This window comes from Mastomys coucha, unplaced genomic scaffold, assembly GCF_008632895.1.
Source record: "Mastomys coucha isolate ucsf_1 unplaced genomic scaffold, UCSF_Mcou_1 pScaffold8, whole genome shotgun sequence".
Taxonomy (NCBI): domain Eukaryota; kingdom Metazoa; phylum Chordata; class Mammalia; order Rodentia; family Muridae; genus Mastomys; species Mastomys coucha.
The window spans coordinates 4,912,733-4,936,584 of NW_022196914.1; the positions used below are offsets into that span (position 1 = coordinate 4,912,733).

The following is a 23,852-nucleotide window of genomic DNA, read 5'->3' on the forward strand; positions in this document are numbered from 1 at the left end:
GAGAGAGAGAGAGAGAGAGAGAGAGAGAGAGAATAAAATAAAGTGAATCAGAGACTTAAATGTAGGAACCAGAACAGGAGTAGCAACTCTTCATGGTCTAAGATTACCAATTCTTTTTTTCGGAATGGCATCCAAATCACAAGTAACCCAAGGGGGCTAATAACAGCAACCAAAAGAATGTGAGAAATACTTCACAGGCGTGAGGAGACTTATCCAGAATGGGCAGAGTCAGAGTACTAGGAGAAGGCTGGTAGGTAAAGGCACTTGTGCCCAAGCCTGATGACTCTAGTTCAATCTCTGTAATTCATGTGGTAGATAGAGAGAGAAGATCAACTTTTGCAAGCTGTTTTCCCATAAGCAATAGAGGCAGACTGAAGGCTGCTGAGGCTTGGGACAAGAAGAAATCAGGATGACTGCTAACAGATGTGAAACTTCTTCTAAGGTGATGAAAATGCACTGGAGCTAGGGTCCTGATGGGTGCCCATCTTGTGAATACATTCATCTCACTTTTTTTCTCATCTGTGCTTTCACTTCCCTTGGTTTTGATTACATGCTGTCAATTGCAATCTGAAATGACTAACTGGATCATTGTACAAATAATTCATATATTTTAAATGCTCTGTTATTTGTCTAAGTATACTACTCTAATCTGTATCCCTGTCCCATGAGGAAGATAAACCATTCTTTTATACCATGTATCTATATGGTATATACTACATTCTAAATGACATTAGTTACTTAGAAGCTGTCTTGCTTACCAAATTAACTGTGAGTTAACTCCGTGTTTGTGTTTAAATTAACAAATTTTTCTTAATGGCCCCAAAACACAAAACTAAGATATTAGTAATTCAAGTACACAGGAGAGACACTACATTAATGCTTCCTTTAAGAAACAGCTCTTTCACAGGTGTGGTGGCACTTATCTATAATTCCAGCACTCAGAAGGCAGAGGTTGGCAGATCTCTATGAGTTTGAGGCCAGCCTGATCTACTCAAAACTACCTACTTACCTACCAACAACAAAATGAGAGAGATCTTTATCATTACAAGAGTCAACAGTGAGCTAGAATATTATTTTGAAAGAGACAACATTTACATTACTTGTATTACAGTTTGTTCTAAATGTTCTAGTTACCTATTAATGGTTTATTGTGCCTCATTTACAAATTAGGCATTACAATAGGTATGTACACATAGGAAAAAACAGCATCTATAGAGTTGAGTACTATCTATGGTTTCAGACTGAAGTTCTTGAAACACATCCTTCACGGGTAAGGGATAGCTATTGCATACTAAAAACAACTGAATTTGTATACTTTACAAGAATGAATTTTACAGTTTGTAAGACTATTAGATACAGTCCAGATGAGCTACATTAGTTAGAAACAAACAAATTAGCAAACAAAACACTTGAGACAAAACACTTTTACCAAGAACCACAACAGTCCTTGCACACTAATTTTAATTAATCTTGCTCTGTATGATTTATTTTAAAAACTGACAGGTTGAGGGGTGGCTCAGTTCATAAAGTGTGTGCTGTGTAAACATGAGGAGCTGAGTTCAAGCTCTTAGAGTCCATATAAAACCCAGCTGTGGTAATCAGTACACTGAAGCCCAAAACTGAGATGGAGAGGCAGAAAAGAGTGGATCTCAGGCTCTGCTGGCTAGTCAGTCTAGCCACAATGGGTGTGTGTGTGTCTAGGTCTAGTGAGAGACCCTGACTTGAGACCCTGCCTCAAAAACTAAAGTGAAAATAGAAGAAGCCATCAAAAGACAGTCTCTTGCCTTCACGTGTACACACACAGGTGAATAAACATGAGTACATACACACTCATACACCACTGGCAACCCAAAAGTGAGGAGCCAACACTTATGTAACCAGTTAACTTATACAACTAGAAAACAAAAAGATCATACAAACTGGGAAAGAGGGAAAATGAGAAAGTATTTTAATCTTGATGTATGACTGTGATATGCCAACTGCCCTGGTTAAAGAAAAACAAACAAACAAAACCATAAAGTCATAAAAGGAAGGACTTGGATAGACGGGAAAACCAGGATGTAAATGTTTTAAATAAAAATTGTAAGCCACAAATTTACAAATAAGTTATCAAGTGTAGTGGACACAGTTATCCGTTTTTGAGATTACTGAAAAAATATGTGTGTGTGTGTGTGTATGTATGTATGTATGTATATACATATATATACATATATATACATGGCATGAGTTAAACCAAATCTCTACCAAAGTAGTTATTACTTAGGATACTTGATCTAAGGCACAGCAGCTAAGCTGTGTTGCAAAGGAGTATTTACCCAATACTAGAGTTCATTTAGTTATTTTTGTTTTATTCTGTTTTAAGACAGGGTCTCAATGTGTAACTTCAGTTGGCCTATACCTCATTTTACTGACTAGGATGGCCTTAAACTCTCTGCTTCCAGAGTACCAGGATTAAAGGAAGACACATGGTACTATGCCTGGAGGATTTAATCAATTCTCATCAAATACTTTCCTTTCTAATAATCTATTAAAGTGTCACAAATTAGCACATTTCTGTTTGAAAACATATGCAACAGTGTTTAATTTAAAGTATCATTCAGAAAGTTTGCTGAAAACTGATCAAAAGAACAAATATTTACTAAGGAATTAGTCTAAGTATATATACAGCATGCTTCTATGCAGCCAGAGTATTTTTAAATAGTGTATATCTAATAGGTGAAAAACACTTGAGTATTTAGAATATTCTTTTAAAATATATGATACTCTTAGGAACATATCAGTTCCACTTTTTAAAAATGTATTCTACACACACCTGTTTTTATAGTTCTTTTTTTCCCAAGTTTCTTCCCAATTGCACTTAAAGTACCTGCTACCTTAACTCCTCCCTCATTTTGATGGCCTAAGAATATCAAGCAATTCTCTTTATTTTTCAAAAATAAATACATCTTTCCCTTCTATCACTAGCTGTTCACATGATTCCTTACTCTTCTACACTTCTCAGGTGAGTTGTTTTTGTTATTTGTTTTTAAAATAAAATCACATAAGGTGCCATGTGGGGCTGGAGAGATGGCTCTATTGCTAAGAAAGAATACTTGCTACTCTTGCAGAGTCATGTTCAGTTCCCAGCACCTGTATCAGGTGGCTCACAATTCCAGGGGATCTGACTCTCTCCTGGCCTGTGCGTGTATGCATGGGTGCATGTGTGTGTGTGGAGGCGTGCATGCGTGCATGCGTGTGTGTGTGTGTGTGTGTGTGTGTGTGTGTGTGTGTGTGTTATATATTCAGACAAGCAGGTACCCACATATATGCATAAAAATGAATTTTTAAAAATTAAAATCAACTGGTCAATTATTTCTGATAAATCAGTTTGGTTGCTTTATAATTATTTCTATATTTAACACTGTTGAAAATCTACTTACATTTTATATAATTATAAAGAGAATGTGGTAGTTTGAGTAAGAATAGCCTCTATGGGCTCACAAAATTTGAATGCTTAGTGTTCAAGGAGTGGCACTATTTGAGGAAGGATTAGGAGGTGTGGCCTTGCTGGAGGAAGTGTCCTTGAAGGGATGAAAGAGTGGGGGATTTTTGTTAAAGATTCAAAAGCCATGCCAGACCCATTCTCATTCTCTCTCTCATTCATCCTCTCTCCCTCGCTCCCCTGTCCTCTCTCTCTCTCTCTCTCTCTCTCTCTCTCTCTCTCTCCCTCTCTCTCTCTCTGCCTATGCACCAGGAGGCAGCTCTCAGCTACTGCACCTGCCTGCTGCCATGCTCCCCACCATGATAATAGACTAAGCCTCTGAAACTGTAAGCCAGCCCCCAATTAAGTGCTTTCTTTCATAAGAGCTGCCTCGGTCACAGTGTCTCTTCACAGCAATAGAACAGTGATTAAGACACCCCTTATGAACTAAGTAACAACTCTCATTATAATATCTCATTATGTATGATTTAGTAAAAACGGAAGGGCCAGTTTTGAAATTATGCTAGGTAGACAAATATACCAATGATGCCTAAAAGTGTGTTCTATGTTAAGTGCATGGCAATATTGTCAACATATTGGGAAATTGAGCATTATAAAAATACAGTACCATTATCTTTTTGTAATTTAAACCATATTAGATTGTGAATACACAAACATACACACAAACACACAGCCTAACATAACACTTTTAACATTATATGAAGGCTGGTAAGATCTTCCAGGTCAGCCTTCAAAATAATTTTCAAATAATCATTTGTACCAACATTTGGCCAAGCCATTAAATTTTTCAAAATCCATTCCCTCCAAAGTGTGTAAAGTAATGCACCCTTTGACAGACTATAGTATTTTTGTTTGTTTTGTTTTTTCGAGACAGGGTTTCTCTGTATAGCCCTGGCTGTCCTGGAACTCACTGTAGACCAGGCTGGCTTCAAACTCAGAAGTCCGCCTGCCTCTGCCTCCCAAGTGCTGGGATTAAAGGTGTGTACCACCACTGCCTGTCCAGACACTAGTTTTTATTCAGACAGCCCAAACTGATTGAACTTGAATCTCAAACTCCAATGTCCATGTGTATGAAACTTGGAAGTTAATAAGACTTTAGTCTCCATTACCCACTGAGCCTACATATAACTACTGAATGCCTTAATACTTCTATATTCTCAGCACCTTAACTGAACATCTCATTAACTTACTGGCCTCCATGACATCCTACTCACTGCTAACCAAGATTTAAAGAGTAAAAATTAGAATTGGTGACCAAATAATTTCCCAATCCCCTATTACCTTTAATGCAAAATAAATGTTACCTTCATAGCAATGTATGTGTACATGTGGTGTATGCAGGGCACTTCATCCATGCAAACACATGTAGAGGCCTGAGGTTCCTTTATCATCATCCAACTTAGTTTTTAAGGCAGGGTTTCTCAAATACCTGGAGCTTGTTGATTCAGCTAAACTGGTTGGTCAGTGAACTTCCAGGTCAGGATCCACCTGTTTCTGCCCTGTCAGTGATGAGGTAATAAACACATTCCACTGCTGCTGGTTTTAAAGCATATGTTGAGAATGTGGACTTGGGTCCTCATGCTAGCACAGCAAGCACTTTACTTGCTGAGTTATCCCTCTGGCCCCAGGTACACACATTTTCACAATCTACATCTTGTCCTTTCTTTGGTTAAATCTTTTTGGCACCACTTTTTTAAGTCTATGCCATCCATAGTTTCCAAAATCCAACTATTGCTCCAGGCTCACAAGTTAGATTAAAGCCTATGGTTTACATACCAACTCTCCTAGAAAGGCTTTCCTGGCTTTTTCCTACTACACTCATGTAAATTAGGTTCTTTAACACTTTCCTCCCTGACCCCATACTCTCTCTGTTCATCTTGAACACAACACTTTAGCACCTATAAAATGATCATTTACCCATCTATAAACTTTATTAGACTGTAGGATCTTGATAGGTAGGCAGGCTGAAGGCTTTTATTTCACCATTTCCAATGCCTGTTGTAGGGAATAGTTCCGACACTCTGAGAGGGAGTCTACACGTGAACATGGAAGGTCCTGTTCCCCAATTGGTTCTTGATCGATCAATAAAGATTCTAGTGGCCAATGGCTGAGAGAGGAAGAGGCAGGACTTCCAGGTTCCCACAGGCAGGCTAGTAGGTTCAGGAGGGGAAAAGAGAGATTCACCAGCCTTGTGAAATCTCAGGTGAAGTTGCCATTGGCTGCTTCCCCAACTGGGTCTGGAATAGCAGGCAGATTTAGGGTGCTGATCAAGGAGAAGGTAAACGGGAACCTAAATTAAGGACAGATTTAGAGGTGTTGAGCTGGGAGTGAAGGAAGGTATGGACATGTTAGTCACAGGAGGCTTAGATGTGCCTGGCCATTGAGCTAAGAAGCATATTAAAAATGTTTGTGTGTGTGTGTGTGTGTGTGTGTGTGTGTGTGTGTGTGTTTCATCCACGGATCTGGGGTGGCTTCTGGGCGATGGCTAGTAGCATGGTCCACCCAGAACTTAAAAGCAGGGTAGTAGAAACTACTCGCTATAGCCTGTTGTTTCTGAGTTAAAACAGAATACAATGTTTGGTGATCAGAAGAATGGAAACTAGATCAAAGTCATGTGCATGCCACACTAAACATTTTGTATTTCAAAAATTAAGACTAAGTAACATGGGTTGGTAAGATCATCAAGCCTGACAACCTAAATTAAAGACCTGGGACCCACATACTGAAAGAGAGAATGAATTCCTCCAAATTGATTACATAAACATGCCTTAGCACATGTGTGCCCAAATGCACATTGTACATGTATGCATTAAATAAAGATACAATTTAAAAATTGAAAATAAAAGACTAGGGTCTTACCTAGAAATTTACTTTGTGTCTACTGCATTGCAGTTCTGGCTTTCTTTACTATTTTAGGCAGATAAAAGATTGATTATCCCTTTAAAAAAATTCGCTAACAATCAGCACTTATTTTTTAATCTAATTTTTTCACTTTGTCTTGACTAGTCCAGAAACTCTATAAACCTAAGATAGTTTATAGAAGAAATTGACTTTGGATTAATAACTGGCCTACACGTTCCTTGGATAATAATTAGATTAGATCTTACACAAATGTCACTGTATATCTCCAAATAATATGTATAGTTTGAAAAACCATGATTTTTACCATCAAAATTTAAATATTGAAAACAGCCACAATTCTGGGGGGAGGGACACAAGGGGGATATAAATCATGTAAAAATAATTTTAATAGAATTAGGGCATTCTACAAAATTAATTTTCTTTATGAATCACAGCACCAAGAAAAATCAATTATGGCAAGGCAAACTATTATTGGAACTACATATTAAGAGCCATAAAAATCTTTGGCTTTGTGTTTTCTGGATTCTACTACTCTAATGAATAAAGCCTTGAAAAGGAAGACCCCACACACTCCAAATTGTACTGATAAATATGCTCTGCCTCAACATTTATGAAGAAAAAATAGAAGCAAATAAAATATTCAATAGTGGAATGAAAACTTATGGCTCGTCGACCAACAAATTAACAAGTAGCATCTGAAATACTATCAATAACATAAAAAACTAGGAAAGTTTTTATAGTATGTTCTTAAAACAATATGTATTATATTTATATTGAACATATAGTTATATGTGCTTATGTAACTATTGTTATTGAATAATCTACTAGGAAAAATAAAATTTTAATCTATAAAATTCCACATTTTCTAAATATCATAAGGAATTCTCAAATTTCTTCTAAAATGAAAAACAAGGACCTTGATAAATCTTCAACTTTAATATATTCTAAAAAAGTTTAAGCACCAAACTTATGATTTAGCCTTGTCTAACATACCAGAATTCTATAAGCAGTTCTGGCTTTTAAGAAAACTAAAGGAATGAAGAGTTGCTGAACTACTATTCTACTAAAAAGATGTAATATCTTTAGATAAAAATATTAGATTATTTTAAAACATATAATTTCTATAGGTAACAACACAGGTCAACTTCTAGTCAACATATTAGAAATCCAGGCACTGAAGTTCATCCTAGCACAGCCATAAGCTTATAATTGAGTCATTTTAAATTCCGGTTTTAAGACTCCTACATCTGTAGACAGAAGGCAGTATAATGAACACTGACATACACTAGGAACCATGAGTAATCAGATAAGATTTAAAGCTATAAGAAATGCTTCCTCTTTCCCCACCAATACCTTCTAATTTCTAATATGAACAGACAGATTATGTAGATCATTTTAGCCTGGAGTCTACCAATTTGTCTTTTAAAAAACCATATTGGAACAAAGTAATAAAAAATGGGTTATAGATCTAAAAAGAGACTCCAGAAAAGAAATATGAATTGCTAATAAACACTTTAAAGAATTCTACATCTATAGCCATTAGAGAAATAGAAGTTAAAACTTTGAGGTTACATCTCACCCAAGTCAGAATGGCCAGAATCAAGAAATAAATTTGTGAGTAATCAGTATATAGATAGTATGACTGAGCAATCTTTTCAGTCCTAAGAACTCTTTAGGCAGATTCCAAAAGCACTCTGAACAAAGGCATAAAACCTGCAAGTCCATCTACTGGGGGAGTTCGGAACAGGAGGGTCTCTGTTCAAGATCAGCCTGAACTATATATAGTCAGTCAGTGTGTCTGTTTCTGTCACACACACACATATACACACACAGAGAGTGAGAGAAAGATAGACTAAAACTAGTGGGGGTGTGGGGTGGAGGGTCAGAAACTACAGACACGACTTAGCAGTTAAGAGCAATTGCTCTTTCTGTAAAAGACCTGAATTTGGTTCCCAGCATCCATGCATGATGACTCACAACTGCCTATGCCTCCAGCCTCTCTTCTGGCCTCTGTGAAAACTGCATGCGCAAGTACAGATCCACACATATCTGCACATAAGTAAAAAAAAAATATTTTTTTTTTAATGAGAGGAGAAAGACACAGAGACATATCAAGAGGATTCCCAACCCCCAAAGAGGAAGCTATTTCAAAACCAAGTTGGGGAGGTCAAATGAAATAAGCAGAGAACAGCTTGTATTATTATCTGCCTCCATTTTTTTAGTTTCTCCAGCTTTAACCTTTATAGGAGACTATAAATGTTCTCACTATCTAACATATGCATTATTTTTAGTAAATATTTATAAATGTTAAACTTAAAATCTAAACTATCACGTGTGGGGTGTGATGCTTGCAATCCTAGCACTTGGGAGATGAAGCAGGAGGATTGCTTCAAGTTTGAGGTTGGCAAAGGTTAGATACTGAATCAGCCAGAAACAACCCTGTCTCAAAACCAACCAAATAGCTGGAGAGATGGCTCAGGGGTTAAGAGCCAGTGCTGCTCTTATAAAGGACTTGGTTTCAATGTTCAGCACCTATATGGTGGGTCACAACTGTCTATAACTTCAGTTCCAAGGGATCCCTCTTCTCGATTCCACTTGTACCAGGGACACATACGATGCAAATGCATACAAGCAAACACAAAATAAATAAATAAATAAAATAAAAATCTTTAAAAAACAAACAAAAAAGTAAATTCAGTTTTACTTAATTACGAGGCCATCCCTTAGAGTCTACATGCTAAAGGTTTAAAATACATGATGATAATTATTTTCCCTCTATAAGAAAGAGTAATGTCTACTTCACCTACTTGGTAAGGCATTTAATCTAACAGCATGTACTAATATAAAATAATGCTAATTTTACTGGATTTGAGGAAGTAATGAACAAGTACAATATTCAATAATAAAGCTACTGCTAAGCTCTGAGAGCAATATCCACAGTTTAAAGTATTACTTTGATAACACTCTTTCATAAGTAGAACATTAAAGAGTACATTCAACATAACTTCAACATTTAGTCACCAACAAACTATTAATACACATAAAAGACATGAATGTATCCCAAAAGCTTTCTAAGTGAAAGAAATAAGACATGCAAATGTCTAATACACCATAGGGTTCCACTTATATGATATTCTAGAAAAGGTCAATGCTAGAAAAACAAAATCAAGACATTGCTAAGAATTGGGATAGAGTTAGGAAACTGTTTACAAAGGGACACAAGAATACTTTTCAGAATAATGGTACTATTTTGTCCATAGTAGTGGTAGATAACAAGATTTAATGTTTGTCAAAACAGAACTGTATCTAAGAGTGACTTAAATGACATAAATTACCTCAATAAGTCTAATTAATTTTTTTTTGTTTGTTTTTTAAAATTTTTTTTCAAGACAGGGTTTCTCTGTGTAGCCCTGGTCGTCCTGGAACTCACTCTGCAGATCAGGCTGGCCTTGAACTCAGAAATCTACCTGCCTCTACCTCCCAAGTGCTGGGATCAAAGGCGTGCACCACCACTGCCCGGCTAATTAAATTTTTTAATCCACCTATCAAATCACACTTCAGTTGAACACCATTTTTATATGTAGTGATATGTTTCTCATTAAAACCTAATCTCCTTTACATATAATAGTTGAGGTTAGCAAAGAAAACTTTAAAGCCATGTTAAGATTAAAATGAAATAACAAGATAACTATTTTAATAAACTCTACTATATTATTCCCAACTATATAGTCCAAATGACCAGAGCCAACAGGGGTAAAAAATGTTTCTTATACTAACTACACAGTCCCTGAAAAAAGTTCTGTAACTTTTATTTGATTAATTTTTATATGCAAGTTGTACTACGTACGCATGTAGTACTAGGGATGCATGTAAGTAAAAAAGCCCTTATCCCAGACGCAAGACCTGCAGCCAAGAAAAGAGTATTTTGAAACTTAACGGAACTAAAACTTGCCATTGCTACTCATAGATGTAGAAACAGATCTTTAGGAACTATACATGGCAGGAACTATATCTCAGTTGTTTAGTAATTAAAGGAAAAGGAAAGGGAAAGAAAAATAAAAAAGAAAGAAAGGAAGAAGGGGGGTGGAAGGAAAGATACAGCTCAATTTCAACATAACAATTCAACCAAGCTTTACCAAGGCCTAAAGCAGGAAGGCCCGGCATTATATGGTGAATGGACATATAAACAAGTCATTTTCTCTACAGGTATGATATAAACTCTACAAGTGCTATAAAATGTAAGAAATGATCAAGGAAGTACTCATAAAGTGCTTTACTTCTCACAAAAGCACTCACTGACTTAATATTTTGAGAAGCAAAGCATGTGGGAACATCAGACAAACATTTCCATGGATAATGCCAAGGATTTTCCAATAAAGTCCAATATTTTGAACTTTCCTGTACCTATATTCTATATGCTATGTAAAAATTTCACTCAGGCAGAGAATAAATGTATTAGCTGAGTTAAGTAAAAAATATATATGTCATACATGGCTTTCAGGATAACCTGAGCGAGGCTGTGGGATACTGCATTCCTAGTTCTTTTCTCAAGAAAGAAGGAATAGTAACTTTCAGGCTTACTATATTTCAACTTTCAGTCTCAAGAGTTGTCTTTTAAGACATAAGAAGGACCTTGGGGAAAATGTCCTTTGTATCACTTAAAAAAAAAAAAAAAAGGAACAGAACTACTAGTTATAATGAACTATGCCTAATGTAACCCATGTCAAATTTCAATTTGGCCATTACCACGGAAAAACTAAACTCCATATATAGCCTATCCCAGATGATCAATTTCTTTAGCTGAAATTGGCAAATCATAATACCATCAGATAAAAGACATGTAAAAGAATGTTTTAAGTAGCTCCTTTAACTGTGGCTCTTTTGGGACTCTAGGAGTCATGTGGGTACTGTGAAAATTTAGCAATAATAAAAGGATTCTGTACATATAATAGCCAAGAATGAATTCGAAGCCATGCAGAGATGACATCAGACGTGTTTTCTCCAGGGCTCACCCGTGTCGCTGCACTCCACTTCATTGCAGCCTTGATTCTCAACTCAACACAACTCTTCCATAGTTCCAGAATAATATACTCTATAAACTGCAGTGTTGGGAGTGCACATTAAAGTTTTCTGTGGTATAGAAACATAACAGCTTGTCCAGGAAAACAAAAACTTCTAATATTTTCATAACACACTCCTCAGTTTGTAAGCATTAAATTAGTTTATCTTTTAATGCAGTCTAACATAATTAGAATGCTAGATTTTTAAAAGTTACTATTTAAATTGTTACCTGTTTTGTTAACTAGTCATTGTATGCATTCTGGCTTGGGACTAGGAACAAATTTCCAACAACTGACCCTAAACATATTTCTACCATTCTGTACAACATATTTATGTGAAGTGGTGCTCTTGGCATGTATGATTATAGAATCTAAACATTAATCAACTCTAAAAAAGTGGTGATATACTCCTTTAACACCAGCACTAAGGACGCAGAGGCAAGGAGATCTATTTGGGTTGGAGGCCAGTATGGTTAACACAGAGAATTCCGAGTCAACCAGGGTTACATAGTGAGACCTTGTCTTTAAAACAAAAAATAGAAACCTGAAGATATTGTAGTATCAAATATGCAGCCAAGATGTCATCTTTTCTGTAACAAATAAACAGCAAGCATAGATATCACATTAGCATGCAAATTTGCTTTAGTCTTTAATGAGTGGGAAAATAGTATGTATGCCAAAGAATTGTTTTAAAATAAATCTTGTTTATAATTTGTTTTAAATAATTTATTTTTATTTTATATATGAAGGCAATTGTTGCATTTATGTCTGTGTACACATGCTTGCCATGCCCACATAGGCTAACAGAGGGATCTCCTGGGACTAGAATTATTGATGACTGTTGGCTGCCATGTGGGTGCTGGGAATCCAATTCAGAGTCTCTGGAGCAGCAGCCAAAGCTCTTAACCTCTGAGACATCTCTCCAGCCCCAGTGTTTACAATTTATTATCAGTAAATGCTTGATTTACATACCCATATACCCCAGGGCCACATAATAATTTCTTGGGCAAAAAAAAGGATCATGAGTGAAAAAAAGTTTAAGGAGCCCTGCTTTATAATTCTTTTCTTTTTTTTGGTTTTTCAAGACAGGGTTTCTCTGTGTAGCCCTGGTCGTCCTGGAGCTCACTCTGCAGATCAGGCTGGCCTTGAACTCAGAAATCCACCTGCCTCTGCCTCCCAAGTGCTGGGATTAAAGGTGTGTACCACCATTGCCCAGCTTGCTTTATAATTCTTAAAGGACTTCCATGGAGCAGTGTTAGATAACACAGTGACATATTTCTTTGTTAGGATTAATTTCAAGGGCATTATTTGTTATGAAATTAACAAACACCATAAATACCAACCATAAAGCTTCAGATTTTAATGTAAACCATGCTGACTTTTAATACTAATTTAGAAATTGTTAAAGTATCTAGAACAATATGCATTCTTTAAAAGTACTTATCACATATCAACAAGTATGCATTTCAGCTGTATAAGACAGCATGATTCTTTGGACTGCAGAAGACAGCCTAAATATCAAAAATGAATCTACTATTTCAAGTTTTGTCATGGCTTTGGATTTCCTCAGTTAAGTAAAACTAAATAAATTAGTTTTAATAAATTAATTTCTGCATATCCTAGGAGTTTTCTTTCTGACAAAAGGCAAATATAAATAAAAGATAACTTTAGAGTTTAATGTATCCATGTTAAATTTAAATGATATGTTTGACACAAGTTAGATGGCAAAGCCAATTTACCTACATAATTATTTTTAAAAATTTAGTGCGTTCAGGGCAAAATCCTGATGCTTAGTATTTTCATAAAGCAATTAAACACTGCAATAAAGTCATGAAAATAAAATAGCTCTGACATTTTTTAAGAGCTATTTTATACATATATTTTAAATATGTGGCTTATATATTTAAAAATCATTATCCTATTTAAATACATATATATATACAAGTATGCATGATATATAGTAACAAAGTATTATATAATACTATAATCTAGTAATAAGTAAGCTATAGCTCATCAAAACCTAACTCTTCTCTTTTTAGGAGGTGGGGGATATAGGTCAGTGATAAGAGCACATACTGAGTATGGTGGGGCCCTGGGTCAGATCCCAAACACTAAGCACACAAAGGATCTTAAGGCTCTTTAAGAAACTTTACAAGAAAAAATACTCTATAACCAAGCCTACACTTTTCATGAAAAATTCCAGTATAAAATTTCAGGCTGGAGAGATGGCTCAATGATTAGCACCAGCTGCTTTTCTACAGAACCCATGTTTGGTTCCCAGCACCCACATAGAGGTCCACAAGAGGCTGATTTCAGTTCCAGGGAATCTAAAACCTTCTTCTGTGGGAACCAGGAATGCTCATGATGCACAGATATTCATGCAGGCACAACATCCATACACATTTAAAAAAAAATTATAAACTCTGAAGAGGCAAGATGGAAGAATGCAAAGAGTAGAGGTATTTTAGGATTAGACTTATTTGAGTTGGAATTCTCTTAACACTCACTAGATTTACATCCCAGAACAACTTTTAAAACATGGTAAGCTTCTGTTTCCATATCTGTAAAACAAGAATACTATGGCTTCACTGAGTAACTGGAATAAAGTACCAACACTGTGATACTTTTTCTAACTTTTCACACTTTGCAGTGCGACCCTGAGCTAACCTCCTATAAGTTTGTTTTACAACATGCCAACCTCAAAGAATTGAGAAAATTAATTGTAAAGACTCCAGAAATGTTTCTGGCACAAGAAATCCATTCAATACTACTACATACTAGCAGGTGTGGTGGAGCAAACCTATGATTCCAGCACTCAGGGAAAGACGAAAGGATCCAGGCCAGCCTTGTCTACATAGTGCATTCTGGGCCTGCCAAGAGTACACAGTGAGGCCATACCTCCTGTCAACACACACACACCCACTCAACAACAAAAACCCAGAACAAAACAACCAAGTATTACAAATCAAAAAATATAATACCTCATACCTCACTGAAAAAGATTAAATTTTAGTGTTATTCCTATATTTAACTCAAATCCACCTTCTAAAAATAAAAATTCACCATAATGGGTTTTATTTTAAATGGACTATTTCAAGGTTGGGTGTGGTGGTACATGCCTTTATTCTAGCACTGGGGAGGCAGAGGCAGGAGGATCAATTTGGTAAACACAGGGAGTTTCAGGCAGACCTACACAGTCAAACACTGTCTTTTTTTTTTTTTTTTTTTTTTTTTTTTTTTTTTTGGTTTTTCCAGACAGGGTTTCTCTGTGTAGCCCTGGCTGTCCTGGCACTCACTCTGTAGACCACGCTGGCCTCGAACTCAGAAATCCACCTGCCTCTGCCCCCCAAGTGCTGGGATTAAAGGCATGCACCACCACTGCCCGGCCTGAAACACTGTCTTGAAAAGGGAAAACGAAAAAGAAAACAGGGTAAAGAAAAAAGGGGAGAGGAGAAATGTTGCTATTTCAAATGCTTTGCTGGATCCTGCAGGCCATGGTGATGCCCATCTTTAGTACCAACATTTGGAGACAGAGAACACTGTGAGTACCCAGCTAAATAATGAGACCCTGCCTAAAACAAAACAAAACCAGACAAAATTCCCACAAAATTATGTAATGGCAACAGCTCTTGAACAAGTATTCAATCAAATGGATGATTCTGAAAGGATCAACATTTGACAAATACATAAATGCTGGTATTTTAAAAAAATTTAGTCACACTAATTTGTATTTATTTTTTATACTAGTTAGCTGGTCATTTACATTTGTAAGAACGAAATAACTCTTCAGCTATTTTTTCCTTTCTGAAAATAGACACTAGGACAATTACACACACACACACACACACACACACACACACACACACACCTAAGAGAAGTAAAAAATGCAGACCACTTAACAAAATTAAAAAGCTAGTTAAAATTTGATTTCAAAAATAGCATATGTATAGGACATAAATTCTATCTTCCCAGCATGATATACATAATTACTTTGACAATATAGCTTTGAACGTTGCACCAATTGAGAAACCAAAGGACTGCATGAATTCGACAAAACTAAAAAGATACAGAACCTTGGGTTTTTAAAAACAAACGTGTGCCAGGCTAATTAATTATTCATATACTATATAACTATGATGATTTTTCTACATATTCCTTGCCTCAGTTTCTTTATCTGTAAATTGCGGATTAACTGTTTCTACTTCATGTACTTTCTAGAATTAAATAATATTATGGGGGACATACTTAACACAATTCCTGGCAAATAATAGGCAATCAAAATCTTAAATGGGGAAACTCTTAGTTGGCAATACTCTTATTATTAAATAACCTTTCTTACTATTAAATGCCTTAAAAATGATAATGCAATCTCATAAAACTCAATTCATTAAAATTAACTCCTGGTTTCTACAAAAACAAAGTTGAATACACTACAAATATCTAAAAATTACTTTTATTAGCTTACTTGGGAAAAATATTCTGATCATACAAAATACCCTCTAAAATTAGAATGATGGCCTTAATTGGACAGAAATGGGTTTTCTGAAGTTGCTGTAAAAATCAAATAGAAACACTAAGACTCCATTAAAGTCATTTTTAAAAAGTAAACAACTCAGAAAATGTTACACATCATTTACAACAAATATAGTCACTTATAATCCTTAATAGGTACACAGGAAAACAAAATCAGTTGTTTGAACACACACCAATGTATATCAAACTACAGAAAAATATAACCATGGGGGCTGGTGGGGGGGGGGCTGCAGATACCATCTCTTTTAAGAGTTAAAAAAAAAAAGTAGGGTATAGTATTATCACTAAGAAATACATGCCTTGAAGAGCAAAAGGCAGATATAGGAAATGTAAGAGAAACATAATCTGATACAAAGAAAATGTATTAACTATCAGGAAATCCCTTTAACTCACTCATTTTATACGTATCACTTGATCTCTGCATGTGAAGCTTTTTCTATTAAAAAAAAAATCGCCCTAGTTATTTCTCTCATATAAACATAATAATATTTATAAATTGATTCAGGCAGATTGAAAATTCTAAAACCATAAAATATTATAAAAGACAACTATTGAAAATAAAAATGATCTCTAAAGTTTTGAGGAGCATAAATTTACCGTCAAAGCTAAAAGTATGTTTAAAACATTAAAATAAGCATCTTCAAGGTTAAAAATTTATTATGAGGATTCTATAAAAGTACTTAGTCAGTACCTTGATAAACAGAATTAAACTACATTTTTCTCAAAGGAATTTACCCTAGATCTCCCAATGAGTCAATATAAAAGTGAAATATTAGCTTAATATTTTATCAATACTTCCAAATGATGCTTTTCTTAATAAGCAATAGAGTTAAATTAACATTAAAACACAAAGTTAGTTGTTAATTTTGTTATGTCTTATCCTGAGGAAGTAAAAACAGACTAGGCTATGTCAAAATCTAATATAGATATGTCAGATGTTTTTATGATACTCTGATGATAGATTAGTATAGATAAACTTTCACACATCAACTGGTATAGTTCTGGTCATATTTTAAAATTTTAATGACAATCACTATGCAAAACCAAAGTTGTTTACTACCATAGCAAAAATCTTTTCATCTCTACTGAAAAACCTTAGTCTTTTTTTTCAAATACACTACTCCTTTTCTTCCTAATCTAGCACAGGTTCAAAGTACATTCAAATATCTTTAGTAAACAGATGGGTGAATGGCTTTAGAAAGCATCCCAACACACATCTTAAAAATGCTGGAGTTGTTATGTATTTTAACTTTGATTTATTAGAGTCTCATTATTTACATTAAGATTATTTTTCTTTCCAAGCTATACAAGTTATTGGTAACTCCACACTAAAAGAAAAACACTATGCCATAGAGTTGATATTAGACACACTAGGGACACGTTAGGTATATAAAGAATATCTCTCCAAATACTGTAACTAGAATTACTAAATTACTGGAATGTTTAGTGGTTGTGTCTTTTCACTGGATTAAAGGGTGGAAGGGCAGCCCAAGATTTTCACTGGTGAGTATCTCAACCCATGCAGGTGACATGCAATAGACTACCCATAATCCTTCATGAAACTAAATTGTTCTCCCAACTAAATTACCCAAAAAGTTCAAGGACTGAGTTTCCCCTTTTAAAAACAATCTATTTAAATTAAACTGAGCCAAACAGAAATATTTTCAAATTACTTTAAAGAACTGTTTACACTATCTTATGAAAGCATCACTAACTGAGCATTACTTGCAAATTACAAAATATGTAGAACTCAGATAATAAAGAGAGGAAAGGACTAACTGTAACTTAATACGTTGATCACATAGACTAATATAATAATAGTTGATAGTTGATCACATAGACTAATAGTAGACTACTAGACTGATCCACACGTCTGCATAAGGCTCCTTGTAACTTATAAAACTGTAAATAAAGTTGCTTCTGTTTATGAAAACTAATCAAGAACTCTTTTCCCATTATCTTTCACGGAAATAAGTTCATCTCCTGACATACAGTTCAAATTGAAAAAGATAAGTTTTCCTTTCAAGTTGAAAAGATAATCACAGAGCCTTTAAAACATCTTTTTAATGACGCCTTTACCCAACCCTTTACATGCCCCCGCCCCCAAACACCAAACTGCTTTCTCAAGACGGGAAATCTTCCTCACTTTAGCATTCCCTTCCGGCGTACCCCCACCACACACCCGCCTTCACCCCCGTAGGCCAGAGGCCCCGTAGCAAACAGAGTCTAACAGGAGCAGGCAGCACAAAGACAGGAATGGGAGATTAGTGGGAGGGAGGGAGGCCGGGATTGGGGCTCAGCAGGAGCTTCAGGCTTTTTAAAATTCAAACTGCTCCCCGACCAATACAAATCACGGACACGCTACTGACTACTACACGGATTTATAGCATTAAAAACATGCCTAGTACGTGACAGCTATATTAACTTCACTCTTTTTAACATTTATCCATACGTCTGCAGGAAAGGTGGAGCAATTTTTTGTAAGCAGCATGTTAAACTCAAAAATAACCCGCAGAAAAGTTACTTAAATCTACAGTGACAAAAACTTAAGACACAAAATATTTAAACCAATATTTTAACCACTACTATTAAAAGAAGGGAACTTACTGAGCAGGGTTGCTTCCTTTTAACAAGTGAGTTTTCCCTCAGCGAATATGAAACAAAGTATCAAACGGGACATTTCTTTTTCTGTGCAATTTGTAAGTCTGAGGACTTTTTTTAAAAAGGTATCTCCGTCTTACACCAACTTTCACTGCCAACGCCGCCAGAAACAAACTCCCAACATCTAACTTACTCGTGAACTAGAACTTGTTAAGATACAGAACTGATATTTTTCTCCAGCATTTACAGATACATTTGACCTATTAAAATGACACCTCGCTCATTACACAGTCAAACATCATGGTACAAACAGCCAATGACAATCCTGGGACTCACTAAGATCTGCCCTGACAAGAAAGGATGGCACCTTCTGTGTGTGTGTGTGTGTGTGTGTGTGTGTGTGTGTGTGTGTGTGTGTTTTAAACCTCCCAAAGATTCTAAGTGTAACTTAACTTTCTATCCTTTGAAAGAAAATAGGTTTCATCCTTATCTCGGCATAAGCTTAAAACACTTAGAATTCTTTGTATTCTTGCAGTCGTTTAGGCTAAAAAGTATCAGAGAGTTTTATGTAGTCATTTAAATTTATCCTTACATAACAGATACAAATACAAAGTGTCGGAGTAAACCTGTCAAGTGCTTTATACTTGGTCTTTGAATAAAAAGTCCATGTGCAACACACACTGTCAAACAACATAAAAGCTCCTGGGCGGGGATGTGCAGTGTGCACAACGCTATGGTTTTCTATATTAAATATACATGTGGACGGTTTAATCCTTTTACAAAGAAAACGAGTCTTTTATTAACTTTCCAACGTCCAAACAAGTTTTGCAGAGAATTACTACTGTAGCCGTGTCTGAGTATTTACATTTGTTTCACTAACTGAAACTACTTCCTCCCTTCATGGGGTCACAGGGGGAAGAAGGGGGGTTGTTTGTTTCACTGGGACGTTCCCCACTCCCGGACCGGGAAAGTTGTAAATATGGGGACGATCGGGGCACATTTGCTGATAGTTGTATTGTTTCCGCCTCCTCACTAGCTACGGCTCCTCTCCCGGGCGAGGCCTGTCACCGACCAGCAGTCGCTCCGCTCAGCCCGGAGCTCTCCTAATCCCCGAGCTCAAGTAGATTCCGCTGGCCCGCGGCCTGCACTCTCCGCCGGGCCTACGCCTCCCCGGCCGCCCGGCAGGAGCCCGGTCCCCGTCACCGAAGCCGGCCGGGAGAGGGTACAAAAAACCCGCCGCCACCCAGGGTGGCTGCCGCCGGAGAGGAGCGAACTCTCGACTCGCCCCGTGGAAGAGACCTGGGGCCGCTGAGGAAACGGCGGGGAGGGGAGCGAGGAGGAGAAACGCTGAGGACCTGGCGCCGGCGCCGCCGCCGCCGCCGCCGAAATAAAGAGCAGGAATTTACCTGGGCGAATCGGCGTCTGAATCCGAGCGCAGGCCGAGGCCGCTGTGGCGAGAGACTATAATCCGGGCCGGGAGGGGGGGTGGCTACGGCTCCTCTTCCGTCTCCTCAGTGCAGGGAACATGTAGAGCCGGGGGGAGACCAGCCGAGAAGACAAATCGCTGCTGCTTCTTCTTCCTCCTCTTCCTTCTCCCACATAGAAACACTCACAAACACCCGACCGGGGGCCCGAGCTACCGGGGGGGCATCGCCGCGGGCCCGGGAACCAATCCTCCTGTCGGCGGGGGCGTCCCTCCCTGCGGCTTGGTGGTGTCGGGTGAGTCGGTACCGACGGAGGGAGGGGGGGGAGGGCGGGCGGGGGGGAAGGAGCCCTGTGTGTGTGTGTGTCTCTCTCTCTCGTTCCGTCTCTCCCTCTCAGAACAAAATGCCGACCGGAAGTGCAGCTGCAGGAATGACTCCCTCCGCCGGCGCCAAACACTAACAACCACCCCCTCTTCCCTACTCCACTTCCGCCACCGCCGCCGCCGCCGCCGCCACTGCTGCTGCCGCTGCCACTCGGGCTAGCGGCTCTGCCTCAGCGCAGCCCGGAGGCTCGGCGGCGGCGGCGGCGGCGGAGACAGCAGCGGCGGCGGCGGTGGTGGTTCTTCTCGTCCTGGGCTCTGGACGGCCGTGGATGCTGCCTGCGGTGTCGCTCCTGCCAGGCGGCGTCTATGCCGCTGCTCGGGGGGCCGGCTTGGTTTTCTTTTTTCCCGAAGGCGACAGCAGCCGGGACGCCGGTCCGGTGTGGTGGCGTGAGGCCGGGATCTCCCTCTCTCAGGCGCTCCGGGCCTCATGGGCCCCCGAAGGTGGCCAGCCGAGGCCGCGCTGCTCTCCCTGACTCGCGGGCATCAGCCCCCGGGGAAGCCGAGCTCCCTCCGCCTTTCAGCGGGTGGATGCCGCCCGTGCACCCTTCATACGGTGTTCCTGCAGCCGTGTTGGATGGATCGAACACCCCCCCGCCCCGACCCCGTCCTGGGAGCGACCGAACCCTCTAATCTGTCTGTGTTATTTCTGCGAAGAAGAACACAATCCTCGGAGGTGAAGGCTCCCAGGCTGGCTGAGTTGGAATCGTGATGGTGGTGGTGGTGCATTCATTTCTGGAAATATGCGGGTGCTGCTGGACTTGCCCCCCCCCCTTTGGCGGTGGTTTTGATGCCTCCCTGGTAGTCGGGATAAGGCCTGTAGGCGACGCTGTGCGAGCAAGGAGCGGGTCGCTGCGAACTAGGTGTGGGTGGAGCTCAGGCCATCCGGACGCCGGGCAGTAGAGCCCGGGGACAGGCGCACTTCAAAACATCGTTTTCCTCTTTATGTTTGAAAACTCAGAGGCTCTGGACAAGGCTGGAGTACAAAATGTGAATACGAATAAAATACCGTGCCCGTTGGTAGTGCCTTACTGTAAAACAGGAGGGCATTTCATCGCCACACAGTTCTCTCTCTCTCTCTCTCTCTCTCTCTCTCTCTCTCTCTCTCTCTCTTTGTATAAATTTTAAGGGGGCGAATTCTTCAGGTAAGAAGTGCCAGTAGGTAAGCGGATTTTACTCAGGAAGAACCATACTGTTTTGTTTTGTTTTTTTTTTAAATAAAGTAAGTTGTCAGCGTTAATCGTTTACTTGTATATGCGCAGATGTGCTAGAAGTATGGGACAGCTCGCCTACAGGTTATTCTTTTGCTTTAGAAGTCACTAGGGGTGAGGTGTTAAAGATTTTGTCATTCCTGCTCTCCTGACACTAGATGACTATCGCGACCAGAGGGAGTAAGTCAGGGCGGTGACTTCAGCCCAAGGAGTCCTGCAAGTTGGGGCGGGGCGGGGGGGGTAAGGGGGAGGTCCGGACTTGATTTCCGTGCAAATAGAACTGAGCCTCGCCAAGCTTCTGTAGTCCCTTTCCCCAGTGTGCCCCTAGGACTTGCGGCGTCCTCGTCGTCCGGGTTTTGCTCAAATGTCACCTGAGTGCCTCCAGCGCTTCTGTTTACCTTCCAGCTTGGCGGCGGCGTTCTCATTTTGTCCTCCGGGCTTTCTATCTTGTCTCACTCTTTCCCCAGTAGCCTTCAGGGCTTCAGGAAATGAAGTTTAGCTTTCCTTCGCAGGTGTTCTGCATCGCGCACTGTGGATGCCTCTGACACGCTCCTTCCTCATTTCTGAACTCTAATATAAGTTCATATATACCTAACAGAACTTCTATGAAAGATGGTGAAAACTGGAAACACGTATAGATGGAGCCGAGGTAAGTTTATTAGAGGTCAGGAGAAAGCTCTCTTCTAGACATTCGAAAGCTCATAAAGATGATTGCTTTTAGGTTTCTCTAGATGGCCTGGCAGAGGCCAGGGCATTTGTTGATCACATGGTCTTGCCCCTAGTGGGCTAATTCATATTGCTCTAGTGACTCACAAAACTGCATTCTTAATCTGTCTTCCCCCCCTTCTTGGAAAATACATGCTATTTTGACTGAACCGAAGTCTAAGAATTTGGTTGGCTCGGCTCAAATACAGCACTGCTGGAAAAGTCCATTCAGCAAGTATTTATTGGTGACATAATGCATGCCCAGGCACTGTGATTCAGAGCTTGTATGTTTCAGAGGTTAGTGGGCCTTGTATAAAGGACTATGTATGGGTCCTTTGGTTACCACTTAATTATGCTATCAAAGCAAAAGCTACAGGGATTTTTAAGTTTTCTGAAATACAGGTTCTGTGAAAGATGAGGCTAAGTCTAGTGTTGATATTTTATTCACCATTGGGGCTGATGTTTCTTCAGATTTACTTATTGTAGCACTTGGTATGCTCATTAACTGAAAGAGATTTTTGAAAAGTACAAATGTAAGAAATTTTATTTCCTAGTAGCTGGAAGAGTAGGTCTTATAAATTTAATATAGCAGTAGACTGGAAGCTGTACAGTGAAGGCTTTAGTTCTGTTTTTTTTTTAAATATATTTAAAGAATTTTTACACAAGAATACTGTTTTAGTAGCTATTTTATACCCATTAACATAAATAATTAAATGTTTTGTATAGTCAATCTGCTCGTATTAGTTAATTTTGAGAACAGATTTAAGTAACTCACAAGTGGGCTAGAATCTCCCTCACAAAGCCTTTACATGCCAGGGTCCCATTTTCCCACGGGAGCCAGGACTTATTTACCTTACTATATACTTTCTTGAATGGTACTGGGGAGCTAGTCATTTTGCATGCTTCAGTAAAGACAGTTGATATGCTGTTTGGTACAAAATCTTGGCATGGTTTCAGCATTTAATCTAAACTAATAGAATTCTGTATGTGCGTGTTTATGTGTGAGAGAGTGTACGCGTGTGTGACTGTCACAGAAGCTGTCCACCTTACTTTTTAAGAGACTTCTTCCTGGGACTTGGGGATCTATCTATGCTTAGTGTAAACTAGCTAGTTTAAAATTCTCAGGAATCCACTTCTCTTAGCTTCCCCATTGCTTCTATTACACATGTGCACCACCATGTCCAATACCATGTCCAGCTTGCTGGGGACTGAAATCGGGTCCTCAATGTTTGTATTTTACTAACTGGACAGTCTCCCCAAAACCTAAAATTAATAACTTTAATTTATTCCCTCAAAACCTACTGAAGATTTATTAGGTGCTAATTAGCTCTTTTCTAGGCGCCTCATATAAAATAAGGAATGAAAGTAGACAAGGGCTCACTTTCTTTGAAGCTTTTTCCGATAACAGAATTAAATAACTTCAGTGTTTATGAGTATTTCTTCACAGAATCAATTTGTATTTTGCTTGCCTAAATTTCAGATCCTTGTTGTTTTGAGATGGCCCCTCACAATATAGCTCAGGCTGGCCTTGATCTTTCCATCGTTCTGTCTCAGCCTGTCTATTGCTGAGGACCACCGCACAGTGGCTCTAAACA

General features: G+C 38.6%; 1 protein-coding gene across 3 annotated transcripts in view; it reads right to left on the bottom strand.

Moving 5' to 3' along the window:
- Nipbl (NIPBL cohesin loading factor) overlaps positions 1-20,481 on the bottom strand; it is a 160,906-nt gene extending 140,425 nt beyond the window's left edge. The window contains exon 1 of one of the 3 annotated variants that reach the window (XM_031359848.1): positions 19,944-20,345. The gene's annotated coding sequence lies outside the window, so the exon portion shown is untranslated. Of the gene's footprint in view, positions 1-19,943 lie in introns of all 3 variants that reach the window. The other 2 variants (XM_031359849.1, XM_031359851.1) reach the window with 2 other exon arrangements.
- Positions 20,482-23,852: the final 3,371 nt, after the last annotated feature.